General features: G+C 39.9%; 1 protein-coding gene and 1 non-coding gene across 2 annotated transcripts in view; one reads left to right on the forward strand and one right to left on the reverse strand.

Annotated features, from left to right (window-relative positions):
• The window catches only part of Usp6nl (USP6 N-terminal like), a 128,071-nt gene that overhangs the window by 65,419 nt on the left and 47,761 nt on the right, over positions 1-14,891 (reverse strand). The gene's annotated exons all lie outside the window — the stretch shown is intronic.
• On the forward strand, positions 14,086-14,189 carry LOC117714486 (U6 spliceosomal RNA). The gene has a single exon (XR_004607560.1). It is a non-coding gene; the product is annotated as a U6 spliceosomal RNA (small nuclear RNA).

A 14,891-nucleotide genomic window follows, 5' to 3' on the forward strand; every position in this document is an offset into this window, starting at 1 on the left:
AGGTCATACTGGAATTAAGCTAGGGCGCAGGACTGAAATCCAGGCTGTCCGCTTCAACGCCATGTTTGAAACCACCTTGCATTTGCTTGTGTATGCCACACTATCTTATTACAGATATTCCAAAGGCACTGGTCTTTACAATACTCTCCTTAGAAACAAATATGAAACTCAATCCTCCTGCCTCAGCTCCCGAATGCTAGGTTACAGAAATGTCCTCTCGTGTCCAGCCTTTTCACCTGTCTGTCTTTACAGTTGTATTCTAATTCCAATAGCCTTCTAATCTCACAAAGTGTCAGTCATTTATGCAAAATGGAACTACTGGTGTTTTAAAGATGGCAAGAACAACTTACACATATTATTTTTGGGACAGCAACTATGCCTTTCTATTATTTTTTAAGTTATGGGTTTTAGGATAAACACAAAAGTTAACAAAAAGTTGCAAAACTGACACATAATCACCTAATGTACAAAGTAACCATTCCTAAAAAAAAAAAAGCTATACTATTGATTGACAGTGAATCAACTAACTTTACAATTAATTTTCACAATTATGGGAAGATGCTATTGAATCTACTACATTTCCTCCCTTCCTACAGCTAGGACATTCAGAAGATAAACATGTATGGTATAGTCAACACAATGATCCTGTAAGGACTAACAAAAACCAATGCAGCTGGGGCAGAGTGTGTTTGCAGGGTATTGCTGGTGGTATCTGAGCCAGGTCTCACAACATAGCCGTGCTGACCGAACTCATTGCTATATATAGGCCAGGCTGCTCTTGAACTCATGATCCTCCTGCCTTAGCCTCTCAGTACTGGGATCAAAGGCATGTACCACCACTCAAGCTACAGATACAAGATAAAAGGTATGTAAGGTGATTCGTAGACTGCTTACTCCAAAAGGAAGCAATTTCAGACAGTTTGGAAAACTTACTTTCAAACAAACATTCTATTTTTCTATTCTTTTAAAAATGGTAATGTAAAAAACAAACTACACCAAAACTGAAACAAACTGCCTAGTGCCAGCTAAATATGAAGAAAGAACTGCATTGCCATGCTTTGAAATGTGTAAGTATTGGTCCCTGGTTCAAACTGGAGTGTAGCAGTGAGTTTGGGCTACAATGGCTTTGGCTCCTGGAGGATCACATGCATGCACCTGCCCAGGAGCTATCTGGATTGGAGAATAAAAGACACAGACACAGACACAGACACAGACACAGACACAGACACAGACACACACACACACACACACACACACACGCATACACAGACATACACACAGAGACACACACACACACGCATACACAGACATACACACAGAGACACACACACCAGCTAATTTTTAAAATGCCTTGGCTACCTCAAAGGCTGGGCATTCCTAAACCTTCCCCTGCTACCCTATCCCAGTCCAGGAAGTAGCCAGTGGCCACCCACCCGAATTCTCGCATGGTTGGTTGGCTTTCTCTCCTGCAGCTCCCATGTCTCATCCTTCTCCCCTGAATCATGGTGATTCTCTGTCTCCCTTCTTCCCAGTTCCTAGCCTGAGAAATCCTAAAGATCCCACCCCCATCTCCCTTTGCCTGACCATTAGCCTCTGACATCTTTACTGATCAAGCAAAAACCAACTGGGACAAGGACGTTCAGCATTTGGACATGCTGATTCCCTACTGAATCCAGGTATTAGACCCAATCCCCAACACTGGAGCATAATGCCATCAAAACCCAGCAATCTGATAACAGTGAATGGCAGAGGATTTCTACTGTATCTTCAATGTAACAAGTCCTCATTTTGGCACTGTAGCTTTTTAAAATCCCACTTATGTATATGCATGTGCCCACTTATCACAGTGGGACTGTGGACAACAGAGGATGATAACCTGTGGGAGTTAGTTCTCTTCTTCTACCTTGCAGGTCCTGGGGATTGGACTCAGACCAGCAGGCTTGGTAGCAAGCACTTTTCCCAGCTGAGCCATCTCACAGGCCCTCTTGTTGGAATTTTTGTTGGGTACCAGCAGGGTAGGAAATAAAGTTGCCAGTGCTTTAATCCTGAGACAAATTCTGAAAAGTAACTATTAAGATAGCTACAATTTATCTAGTTGTATGATAGTTCAATGCATTATGCCACCATTGAGCTTAGACCAGGCAGTGAGAGGAAGCCTGCCCACAGCAGCTGGAAACATAGCCTCACTGGCAGGGAAGGACAAAGCCCTGGACTCCTGAAGAAGATGCTTGGCAAGACTGGGCTGTGCTGCTCCCTGCGGCAGTGGCTTGTGGGTAGGAAAGTCTGAGGGGGGGCAGCCTGTTACTTGACCCCTTAGCTCTATGTGTCTTTTTCTCTGGCCTTAAACTCACTCCTCAGCTGAACAGTTTTTCTGCATCTTCTACTCCCCTTGCTGGTTTTCTCAAGTCTGTCAATTCCTTTCCTTCAGCTAACTCTTCAGAGATGAGGATCTTTGGTGCTTATCGAATCCTTGATATCTGAAGATTTTACATTTATCAATTCCAACTGTACTGCAGCTTCTAAAGACAGTGTGTAACAATGGCTATTTTCCTAAGACATTGTGAATAGAAAACCAAATCACTGACCTAGTGAGTCAGCCTCACTGCCCAGCTAGTTCCTGTCAATGTAGCTTTGTTTTTCTTGACTCTATTACAGCATAGAAGGCTGTGGAGAAGGCAGTGGGGGTGGGGGTGGGGGTGGGGGTGGGGGTGGGGGTGGGGGTGGGGATGAGGATTACCAACAAAAACTAAACAAAACAAAAAATGCATTAGCCTCAGTAATTAAAAAAATAGATATATTTATTTTATGTGCATGAGTGTCTTGCCTACACATATGTCCATGTTCCATGCTCCACATGCCTGGTACCCATAGATATCAGAGAATGTCATGAGATCCCCTGGGAACTCAGGTTAGAGACAGTTGCAAGTCGCTGTGTGGATGCTGTAACCAAATCCAAGTCCACAGAAAGAATAAATACTCTGAGTTTATCTCCCCAGCCCCACTGAAGTAATTCTGACTAAAGTCTTTACTAAGGAAATACAGCACAACCTCTCTAGAATCAATTTATACAAGTCATAAATCATGAATCTCCCCAGAATTTTGTTTCAAAATTTTTATATGAAATCGAATTTCTCCAGCACCTACAATAAATCATCAACATACTGTATAAAACAAAATGGCAGCACAAACATCCCAGCCGGTACACAGAGCTGCTCGTGCGTACCAACAATACTCTTGAAAAGAGCCAAGACATTCGACCCTTGCCCCACAGTGCTGTACTTTCCTGAACTCCTAACACGCATGAATTACAAGGCATGGCTTTAGAAATACAAAGAGTTCAGAAATACAGGGCTGGAGACACGGCTCAGGAGGTAAAGTGCTTGGCTTGCTATGTGTGTAAAAGTTGGGAACAACAGATGTGTACTTGGGACCAGGAGAAGAGACAGGAGAATCCCTGAAGCTTATTGGTCAGCCATTCTAGCCAAATCAGCAATCCAGTGTGAGATTGGCTTCACTGTCTCAAAGAAAAAGGAAAAACAAACAAAAACAGTGTAGTGTGATGGAGGACACCTGACATTAACATTAGTATATGGTGCATGCTTGTGTGCGCACACGTGCACACACACACACACACACATGCATGCACGCACACATACATGCACACACGCGAGCGCACGCACATGTATATGCATACAAGCATATAACACACATGTATACTAAACACCTAAAAATAAAATATAAAAATATTACATTGCCATTGTAATTTTTATTTTTTAAAAATTTTTACATATTTAAGCATTTTAACAATTATGCTGAATAAAAAGATAAACTTACTCAATTTTATAATGAGGCTTTATCTAGAAAGCTATAAAACAACTTGAGAGAGAGAAAGAAAGAGAGAAAGAGAGGAAGGAAGTGAAGAAGGGAGGAAGGGAGGAAGGAAGAAAGGGAGGGAGGGAGGGGAGGAGGGAGGAAGGAAGGAAGGAAGGAAGGAAGGAAGGAAGGAAGGAAGGAAGGAAAGAAGCCAACTACAGTAATCAAAATAATCCTGTCCTATCTCTATGAATACCTAAGAATTCCATGGACAGTCACTAGCAGCCCGTCATATAAGCAAACCAAAAGCCAGTGAAGAATACAAAAGATGAGCCTGCACTTGGGGAATGAGTGGGTTAAACTTTCCCAAACATTGTTTAGTAATTCAAATATTATGAGGACCAATTATTGCTGTATCTAACTACCATAAATACAAATATGGATTTAAAACACAGCCCCTCCAAAAGATCACAATCTCCTGAGGGAACTGAGACTGTAAATACTGTTCCTTAATAGAGCTAACAGCAAAGTTGCTTACCTACAAAGCAACATGTGACAAAGCTGTACAATAATGGCAGAAGTCACAATGTGACGAAAATGCAGAGCCCTCTGCAGATGGTCAGCTGCTTCGCTGACAGCCACCTCAGTGCTGGCTTGCTCTACTGCTCTATAAAAACCAAACATGTAAATGAAGAGGTAGACACGATGACCAAGACTGTGACTACGACTTTTCTTCTGTGATCCAAAAAAAAAAAAAAAAAAAAAAAAAAAAACCCAACAAGCAATAGTTCCTCTTCCACCAGGCCACTCGGGAAGGAATATGGATGTACTAAACAGAGGTTAAAAATGAGACTAAGTGTCTACATCACATCTTTTCAATAGGTGAACAGAAGAGAAGGCCCAGAGAAATGAACTTGATCACCTCGGTTAAAAAATGGAAGATTTAAAGGTCACACAAATGTTGACAGGACCATGAACTATGTTATCAAGTGCTGGTTCCAGAATTTAAACTTAAGTATATATAAGCCAGGTAACTGATCACACTGTAAAAGCTCCTGGTCAATTTACCTAACCTAACCAAATCAGAGTTGTTCTGAAGCAGATGTCTTTGGAAATTTCACTTACTAGGTTTTAGTAAGTGCCTTTAGAATGTTGAGAAGATTTTTCCTTTAAACTACTTTGTACATGGTACTGATCTTGCCAATCAACCAGAGTTTTGCCCAAAAAAAGCAACAAACAAACAAAAAACAAACAAACAAAAAACAAAACACTGCTTTTCAAGGCTGGCAAGGAATTAATATATACAAAAAACCTTTAATAAACTTGCTTACAAACAAATATTATTATCTTTGTTAATAGTAGGTTATTGTAACTATTTTAACTCTGTGTGTGTGTGTGTGTGTGTGTGTGTGTGTGTGTGTGTGTGTTTGATTGTGTGCATACATGTAAGCATGTATGCATGTGCCTGTGAATGCCAAAAATTGATATCCGGTATCTTCCTCAGTCACTGTCCCTTTATTTTTTGGGGGACAACGTCTCTCACTGAACCTGGAGCTCACCAATTTGACTAGACTGGATGTCAAACTAGCATCTTACTGCCTGTCTTTCTGACTTACTGAGATTTGTGGGTGCTGGAGATATGAACACAAGTCCTCATGCTTGGAGTGCAAGTTTTATACCAACTGAGCCATCTTCCTAGCCTCTAAGGGACTGTTTTAAGAGTCGATCTAGTCTGCCTTTCAGTTTATAAAGTAACGATTCACAGTTGACAATTTCACAAACTCCCTTATATGGAAAGCAAGATGCCTGGCCTTAAGATGCTTAGAAAGCAACAAATGTGTCCTTTCCCTAAGGAATGTACTTACCATAAGATTTTATCAGCAATAAAAGGCAATGGGGCTATTCTCAAAACACATAATACAATCATGTGGGACAAAACTTAATTGAAAAGGAGCTTATTTAAAACTTGAACAAAATTCCAGTGTGAACAGTCTTTGCTATTTCAATATTATGAACAATAGTCATTGACTTTTCTCACAGGCCATGCCTGAAGTCTGGCCCGTTTGCTCCTGAAATCAGCAGCTCACAATGTTTGCACATAGCAAGTCACAGGAACGCCAACAGAAACTACAGTTATTTCCTTTAAATGCTATCAAACACTATAAATCTTTTGGAAAATGTGGTTATCTTCTATTACCACATGCTGTAGAAAGGGTTTTCCTGTGGAATTATGTATGGAATGCATGAGTATCAGTAAACATTTGCAAGCTTCAGCTCTTCCAAAGTCTAAAGTCAAGAGTTTCACAGCAGTCTGACTGGTTCATTTACCAAATTATTTCTGTTCCAGAAAAATTAATCTATCTACTAATTTTTTAACTCCATTTTCTATTTAGCTTTTACCCAGTCCAACAAAACTCTCAGTAACTTCCCAGCTGCACACTGATGGCAGCCTGGGCAAGTCACAGCTTAAAAATATGTCAGGTGAATGAACCTTTACTGTCCAGTGTGCACCAGGTACTGTCTGAAGCATACTATAATACTCTAAGCGTATTTTCAAGCATTCTATCACGTATTAACTAAAAACCCTACACTGTAGTCACAACTATTATTAAGTCACACATGAGGGAAAGAATACACTCTCAAGTTTCTACATGTCACATAGCAGTTGACAAAGATCTGAATACAGACAGTTGGAATCCAGAATTCACCTTCATTAAGCTACAGCTGCCTATTAATTATAAAATAATGATCTTGCCCAGCTTATAAAATTCCTGTGAAGCTCACATGTAGTCAGAGTCATGGAAGCATCTGAAAGTTCTTAAGTGCTCTGTAAATACAAGGTACTTATTACCAAAGTCTAGGTCATGATTATCTGATGACATTGACTATGGCGTCGTTATCTAAGTGAGCAAAAGAGTTTTGTTGTTTTGGCTTGGTTTTGTGTGTTGTTGTTGTTGTTGAGTTTAAAGGACTGGTCTGTAAAGCTCAACCTCACATGAATGGTGTCCCTGGCATTCAGGACAGTCCTCTCTGACTCTCCAAGTCCATGTGATACCCAAGAAGAGGCTACAATGAGATCAGTACTGAGATTTTCCTGTATCTACAAGCACCACCTTGCTCTCCAGTTCTTGGCTGGCAAGGTAATTACGTATATATTAGCACCAACTTAATTCAAATTTCCCAGTTCTTTTATTAATTTTCTCCATCTCATTGTAGAACCTGATATGGTATCATTTTTAATTAAAACTTTTTCATTATGGTCCATGATTCTAGCCTGTAAAGATCTGTGTAAATCTAAATTTCATATCCATACTTTATCTCTATCAAGTGTGTATACGTGTGTGTGCGCACATGTGTGTGTATGAAAAATAGAAAAATGATTTAGTTAGTTCATGTTATTATGCCTGAAAATCTCCTACCATTTTATTTTAATAAAGGAATAATAAAGCCTTATAAAATCACTTTTAAATTTCTTAAAAGGTATTTATTTATTATGTGAGTATATGAGTTTGGTGGGGGGCAGAGTACACTTGTGCCACAGTCTGTATTGACATCAGAAGATAATTGGTTCTCTGCTATCATGCAAGTTCTGGGGATCAAACCTGAGTTGTCAGGTTTGGCAGCACCTTACCCACACTGAGTCACTTTTGCAGCCTGCCAGCTTGCGTTCTGAGACAAGGTCTCTCCTAGGCCTTGGACTTACAAACCCTCCAAGCCCCAGAGGTCAGCTTCTGTCCACCTCCCCAGGGCTGAGATCATAAATAACATCACACAGGCTTTTATATAGGTTCTAGGAATTCTGAGTGACCTCCCTAGCCCTTCTTATTTTTTCATTTCTTAATGGTCATAAGCTTTCTCTTCCACCTTCAATAACATCCGTTAAAATGCAAACTCAGCTCCCAAAGCCACTTTATTATCATGTGTATATTCCTTTATTGTTCCTTCTCACAAAAAATAAGTACTGGCTGTAGATTCTCTTCTGATTCTTCTAGCCTATGAGCACATCCAGCCACTACTCTTACCATAACACTAACGTACTTTCCTAAGGATAACCACATGCTGCTATTGGTGCTTTTCTTCCCTTGTAAATATAAGACATTGCCGTGCCATCCTTTTACCTGCTAATAAATAACTTGGCAGCTGCAATTGTCCTTGAAGAGCAGTTCCCTTGGTTGTCCCCATAGCCTCCTGACATACACACTTACAGTGAGAATACAAAATGACTTACACATGTATAACTGAGCTCTTCAGTCAGGCTCAAATTCTGACTGAGAAACACAAGATGGCTACAAATGATAACAATCCCCTTAAAGGTCACAAATAACTGATAGTCATTTAAACAAATGGTTCTGAAATAAACAGGTTATCTCTATTAGGGAAAAATAACTTGGCCATTACTTTTCAGAGCATGCAAAAATTAGCTCGCAGTAAATCACAAGTCTATATATAAGAATAAAGATTACCAAACTTCTATCTTTAAGGTTCTGAGTTAGGCAAATTTTTTTCTAACTAAAATAAGCACAAATTGTAATAAAAAATGACAAAAATAGAAAACTTTGAAATTAAAAATGGACTAAAGAAATAGCTCTGTGGTTGAGAGTGCTGCTGCTCTTGTAGAGCAGCTGGGTGTGGTTCCCAGGAACCACATAGTGGCTGACAACTGTCTGTCACTCCAGTTCCAGAGGATTCTATGTCCTCTTCTGGCCTCTAAGGGCACCAAGCACACAGTGCATATATATTTGCATGCAAGCAAAGCATGCATGTAGACATAAAATATAAATAAATCTTTCTAAAATATTAAAACTCCTTTTAGAGATACTAAAAAGAAAATAAACAGCAAACCAAAGACTAGAAGATATACGACATCTGATAAAAGTTTTATTTTTATTCAGAACATATAAAAATTCTTACAAATCTATATATTAAAAAGCAGCAGTCTGGTGTTTTTAATGGGCAAAACTGTATTTGAACAATACATCACAAAAACAGCTATATGAACAGCCAGGAAATATACAAAGATAGTATCACTCACTCATCAGAAGGAAACAAAGTCAAAACTTCACTGAGACAGTCCATAAATGAAGTCAAAAGGAGTGACAGAACCAGGTGATGAAGAGCCAGGAGCACCTCTAACAGTGGTGCTGAAATACAGAATGATCCAGCTACAATACACAGAGAGGAAACTGAGATGCTAATGGCAAACTCTGCCACACGGCCCAGCATCTCGTTGCAAGTATTTTTCCCGAAGCAATGAAAGCAGGTATGTATAAAGATTGTGTGACTGCTCATACAGTCCTAAACCAGGGGCAGTCAATGTCAATGCTAGCTGGTGAGCAGGTAAGCAGACTGCGGTCGATTCAAACTTTGGAATGCTACTCCACAGAAGAGGAGAAGTACTGATAACGTAGACTGACCAACTCCAGCCAAGGCCCTCACACTGTGTAAGCCCACTTCTAGGAATTGTCGAGAACACAAAATTACAGTGTCAGAACATGTAGCAGCTGGTGCCCAAGGCTGTCAGAGAACATTGACAAGAAAACAAGAATGTTTAGGATTCTTGATGAAATTTTTCTGTATCAGTAAGTGATAGTAATTGCATGACTATATAAAATTACCAAAATTCATCAAGTTGTACTTCAAATGGATGAAATTTATCTCATATAAATTTTATAGCAATAACTCCCTCCCCCCCAAAAAAGCTCCTGACAATCACTGAGCATTTTACTATACTCAAACTTCGTATTTTCAAGAATTTATCTTCTAATCTTCCACTCCTAGACTGTTACACAGGCCACAGAATTTAATGAAGATGAACAGTCCAAAGGTAATCCCGGGTCAGCTCTGCGTGCAGCTCACGCCTTCCAAACAGTCCTGCCTTCACGGCCCTGCTTTGGCCACTTACTTTGGAGGCCATCTGCTTCCCTATGGTTTTACTGAACGATGGTCCCCACAGATCCAGTCACCTTTGGTTCCTCAGGAAATTCACTTATGGCTAACTCCAACCACTTTTCCAATTTTAACCCAGCAGCAACTTCTTCAGTGGCCATTGTCTGACACCCATTTCTCTTCACAGTTAATCCTGGACTTGCCACCACTCTGCTGTGTCCCTGACTGTCATCAACTGCTCGCCCAGACTCACTGCTTACTGGGCAGCACTTTATTTCTAGTCTGACAAGTGCCTGAAGTAGGACCCTAACACCTAATTTGTGCTCAATAAAGTTACAGAATGGCTCATCGCAAGCTGGGGACACAGGTACAGCTGCAAGCATGTCAAAGCAGACTTGAGAGGTTAATGGCCCAACATTAAATGGCTCCTAAAGGGTCAAATTCTGACCCTTCTGATGCCAAGTCCTAACCAATGAACTATCTGTTAAATGTCTATAAGCAGCCTAACAAAAGTCACTGGGTATCTACACCACACCATGTTAAGTCTATACACCCAGGATCTTAATTCAGATCTCATCAGTCTGAGAAGTATTCACATTCCTTTCTGGAACTTTACTTAATCAAATGGTTTTTGAAATAGCTGTGCTAGCATGATTATTTTACTAAACTGAGATAGAATCAGCCCGGCTGTACTTCCTAGAATAGACACTAACCGGCTACAATTAAATTTAGTTCAGTCCTTATGTAAGGGATGTACATCTCCACTAAAGTAAATAATGCAGTACTTACACGCTCATTCGATTAACAGGAGACTTGTCTCGATTGAAATTAGCAGGAGTCTGCTGTCTCACTGTTCTCACACACTACCAGCTCTTACTAGACTACACTCCCTGCCATGACTCAAAAGCAAAATGCAAGACATTGTGTGTAAAGATTTTTAATGTGCTCAGAAGCATGGCATATATATATATATATATATATCTCAATTAAAAGAAACAAAGACTATCTATGTTCAGCAGTGTCAGACTTTGTACAATGAATCTATTCACTGAGGAGAAATGAAACCTGGAAAAAGGAAAAGAGAATAAAAGAGTTTTGAATGATAGTGAATTTAAACCAGTGACTCAGAATGAGTCATCCTTAAGCGTATGGTGAAAAACTGTAAGCAGACACTACCATAACCTGTGATGTGATTCTCACCCTCTTCAAAATAAGCAAACGCTGCTGCTGTGTGCTCAATTACTGTCCGCAGCACGGCCATAGTTTTGCCACACGTATAACAACAATGTGGTTTAAAGACCAATCCTTACAGTACTGCCTATGGATAGGGGTGGTGGAATTTTATATTCTGGATAGCTAGCTGCAACCACAGGCTTGCTGAAGTTAACTAATGTTTTCTTGGATGCGAAGAAGATTGAGAAAACTTTTACATTGGGGTAACACAATTGCATCACTGCATACAATTCATAAACGCCAGGCGCCCCCTCATTACCTATCCACCATAGCGTTAGCATCCCAAGTGCTAAACCCAAATGTCATTTCAACACCTTTCCCTTCATACCTGTACATGTAAGCTCTCTGTGTTCCTTTCACAGAGAATGCAGTCTGTATTTGTCTCAATATTATATAAACCTACAACCATATTCTGGCCATAGAATTCAAACATTCGTTGAATTCAAAGAAAAATTTTGTTTTTCAAGACAAAGATTCAATAACTGACAAGTATAATCTTCAGAGATCATGCGGTAGATGTGTCCCATATAACTTGTCAGTAATAACCAACACTGGAATCTACGGCTTTAGAGAGCATTTCTCTCACTAACATGAATGTCCATGTTTCCTTGTACAAGATTGAAGGAGATGTGATATAGACAAGAATCCCAGGAAAAATAGATAACTCACTCAAAAACCAATGCTATGAGACTACAGCTATATCCATCACTCACAGAAGAGCATAAATCGATGCTGTCTGTCAATCAAGAAAGGAGAGGGGAAAGGGAAGAAAAAGAGAAGTGTGGGGAAGGAAGACCAACACCAGGTAAGAGATTTGTTTAAGAACCGGGTCCAGCACAATCACTGAATTAAAAACTCAAGTTGACATCAAATTAGATGCAACTGGAGAGATCAACTCTTTCAACAAATGTGAAAACATATATATAAGAAGAAAAAGGAAAGGGACAGAGAGCACAGGCGACATTTGAGACTTAGGAAACAGCATACTTCTACACACACACACAGAGCACACTTCTACACACACACAACACACTTAGTCACACATACATCACACTTATCCATACAGTGCACTTATACACACATACAGCACACTTATCCATACAGCACACTTATCCATACAGCGCACTTATACACACATACAGCACACTTAGTCACACACACAGCACACTTATCCATACAGTGCACTTATACACACATACAGCACACTTATCCATACAGCACACTTCTACACACACACAGCACACTTATACACACACACAGCACACTTAGTCACACATACATCACACTTATCCATACAGTGCACTTATACACACATACATGACACTTATCCATACAGTGCACTTATACACACACAGAGCACACTTATACACACAGACAGCACACTTATACACACACACAGCACACTTAGTCACACATACAGCACACTTATCCATACAGTGCACTTATCCATACAGCGCACTTATCCATACAGTGAACTTATTATTAGACCCCAGAAAGGGAAGACAAGTGGAGATGCAGTTTTTGAAGAAGTGACAGAAACCTCAAAAGGCAACACAAATATCAACTACATCAATATTAAGAACCCCAGACACTTGGGGAGAAAAATCTGCACAAATTAAAGGGCCAAGAAGAAATCCTAAAAAGCAGCCAGAGAAAAGACGGCTACACTACATAGGTGTGAGGGGTGGGTGGGGATTTCTAAACAAAACTATGAAAAAAGACAGTGAAACAAAACCTTAAAGTAATAAAAGAAAATTATTAGCAATTTAACATTTCATTAATTCTGAGAAAATCCCTCAAAATTGAAGGAAAAAACATTTGCAGATAAAAAAAGAAATAGAGGGGCATGCTCTGAACAGTGAGCTCACTCCTCCTGGTTTTCTGGATGTCTGAATCTGGACACTTTTACAGCATCCTTGACAGTCTGGCCCTGTGACCACTCTGCACCACCCTCTCCACCCTGGATGTAAAAAGTCAAGTCCCAGTCAGTGTGCCCCTTCCTCCCACAACCCATGCTCCTGAGAATCACTGTCCTGATTCACTTCAGCTAACTTGCTATAAATAAGCCCTGTCATTTAATCCTAGCCAAACTCAAAGTATCATACTTAACTATAGTCTAAAATCTCAGTCTCTGTTTCTGCTATAAAGCAGGGCAAGTATGAGCACTGATTTCTTAGAGGGGTGTTTGTTTGTTTGTTGGTCAACATTCAAAGAACAGAAACTATATTTAAGCATAAATTATTTTGCCTAATATTAGGAGATGTTTTATAATTACCTAGATGACATATTTAGTTCGACTATTAACAAAATTTGGTTAAAAAAAAAAAACAGTTACTTTGCAGTAGGGTGATAGAAAAGTGTTAAAGGTTCAAGTAATGCTGTTCAGTGGTGGTGCACGCCTTTAATCCCAGTATTCAGGAGCAGAGGCAGGCTGAGAGCTCTGTGAGTTTGAAGCCAGCCTGGTCTACAGCATGAATTCCAGGACAGCCAGGGCTACACACCAAGAAACATTGTCTCAAAAAGCAAACAAAAATGTTCAGGTAATGAAGGTACTCGATCTAAAAACACAGACTCTGTGTGTGTGTGTGTGTGTGTGTGTGTGTGTGTGTGTGTGTGTGTGTGTGTATGTGTGTCTGTGTGTGTGTGTGCACGCGCGCCCACGTGCACTTACTTACACAAGCATATACCTATATAAATATACTATGTTTACAATACATATATACGTATACATACCCACACGGAGACACAGACACGTACACATAATTTAAAAACAATAAAAGTAAATATTTTTTAAGTCAGAAAAATTTAACTATAAAAACAAATAAAAGCTACTTAACCTAAATCTACTTTGATCACAGTATAGGAACCTGGATATTTTATAGGCACTGAGTTACTAGGAAAAATATTATATTCTATGTGGCAAGATGCTAAAATAAAATTTCAAATAATTTCATCAAGAATTCTTACAGTAGGGGCTAGAAAGATGGCTCAGTAAGTAAGAACACTGGCTGTTCTTCCAGAGGACCCAGGTTCAAGTCCCAGGACCTACTCAGGAGCTCATAACCATCCTTCACTCCAGTTTGAGATCCAGAGCCCTCTTTTGACCTCTTCAGGCACTAAGCATGCATATGGTATTATTAAAGTCACACTGATGAGCATTTTGATAGCACATATACTAAAACTGAAATCATACAGAGAAGATTAGCATGGCCCCTGCCCAAGGATGGCATGTAATCCATGAAGCATTCCATATTTTAAAGGCAACAATCACACTGGAGCCAGGGAACATGGCCCAGCAAGTAAAGCTGCTTATCAAGCCTGAAGACCTGAGCTCAATCCCCAGAGTCCACATGGTGGAGAGAAGGAACCAACTTAAGCAAGATGTTGTTTGATCACTATACACAGACTACGTGCACCCAAATAAATAAGTAAATATTTCTAAAACTCACACTGCAGAATGCTTAGCTCTCTAATCCGACAGCTAATGCATGCTTTTAAGACAGTCGAGTCATGTGGAGATATATCTAGAAAAGTGTCATGTCTGACAGCCCTGTGGCAGCATGCCTGTGGCAGCATGCCTGGAAGAATCGACAGCTCTCTGATTGGACTAAAGACCTGCTCAACAAGATGGAGACCATGAATGGTACTAGCTAACTATGCATTGTTAGTGAAGTCATAATCCCTAACAACAAAATATACACATTTGTTCTCATACCAATAGGTAAGTATAGGACACACACACACACACACACACACACACACGAGCCAAAGAAACTTCTCTTTGCAACAAATGAAAACCACTCCTGAAAATCACAGGCAATCGATATGCAGAGTTGCAGAGTCAAGCCCAATGGATACAGCTACAAAAGACTCTCTTACCTAAGGGTATGGTTGGGGAAGAAAAGACTGTAAGAGCTAAAGGATCAGGGCGTTGGCTGCAAGACTTGTGACTCCTAGTC

The sequence above is a fragment of the Arvicanthis niloticus genome, chromosome 8 (assembly GCF_011762505.2).
Source record: "Arvicanthis niloticus isolate mArvNil1 chromosome 8, mArvNil1.pat.X, whole genome shotgun sequence".
Taxonomy (NCBI): domain Eukaryota; kingdom Metazoa; phylum Chordata; class Mammalia; order Rodentia; family Muridae; genus Arvicanthis; species Arvicanthis niloticus.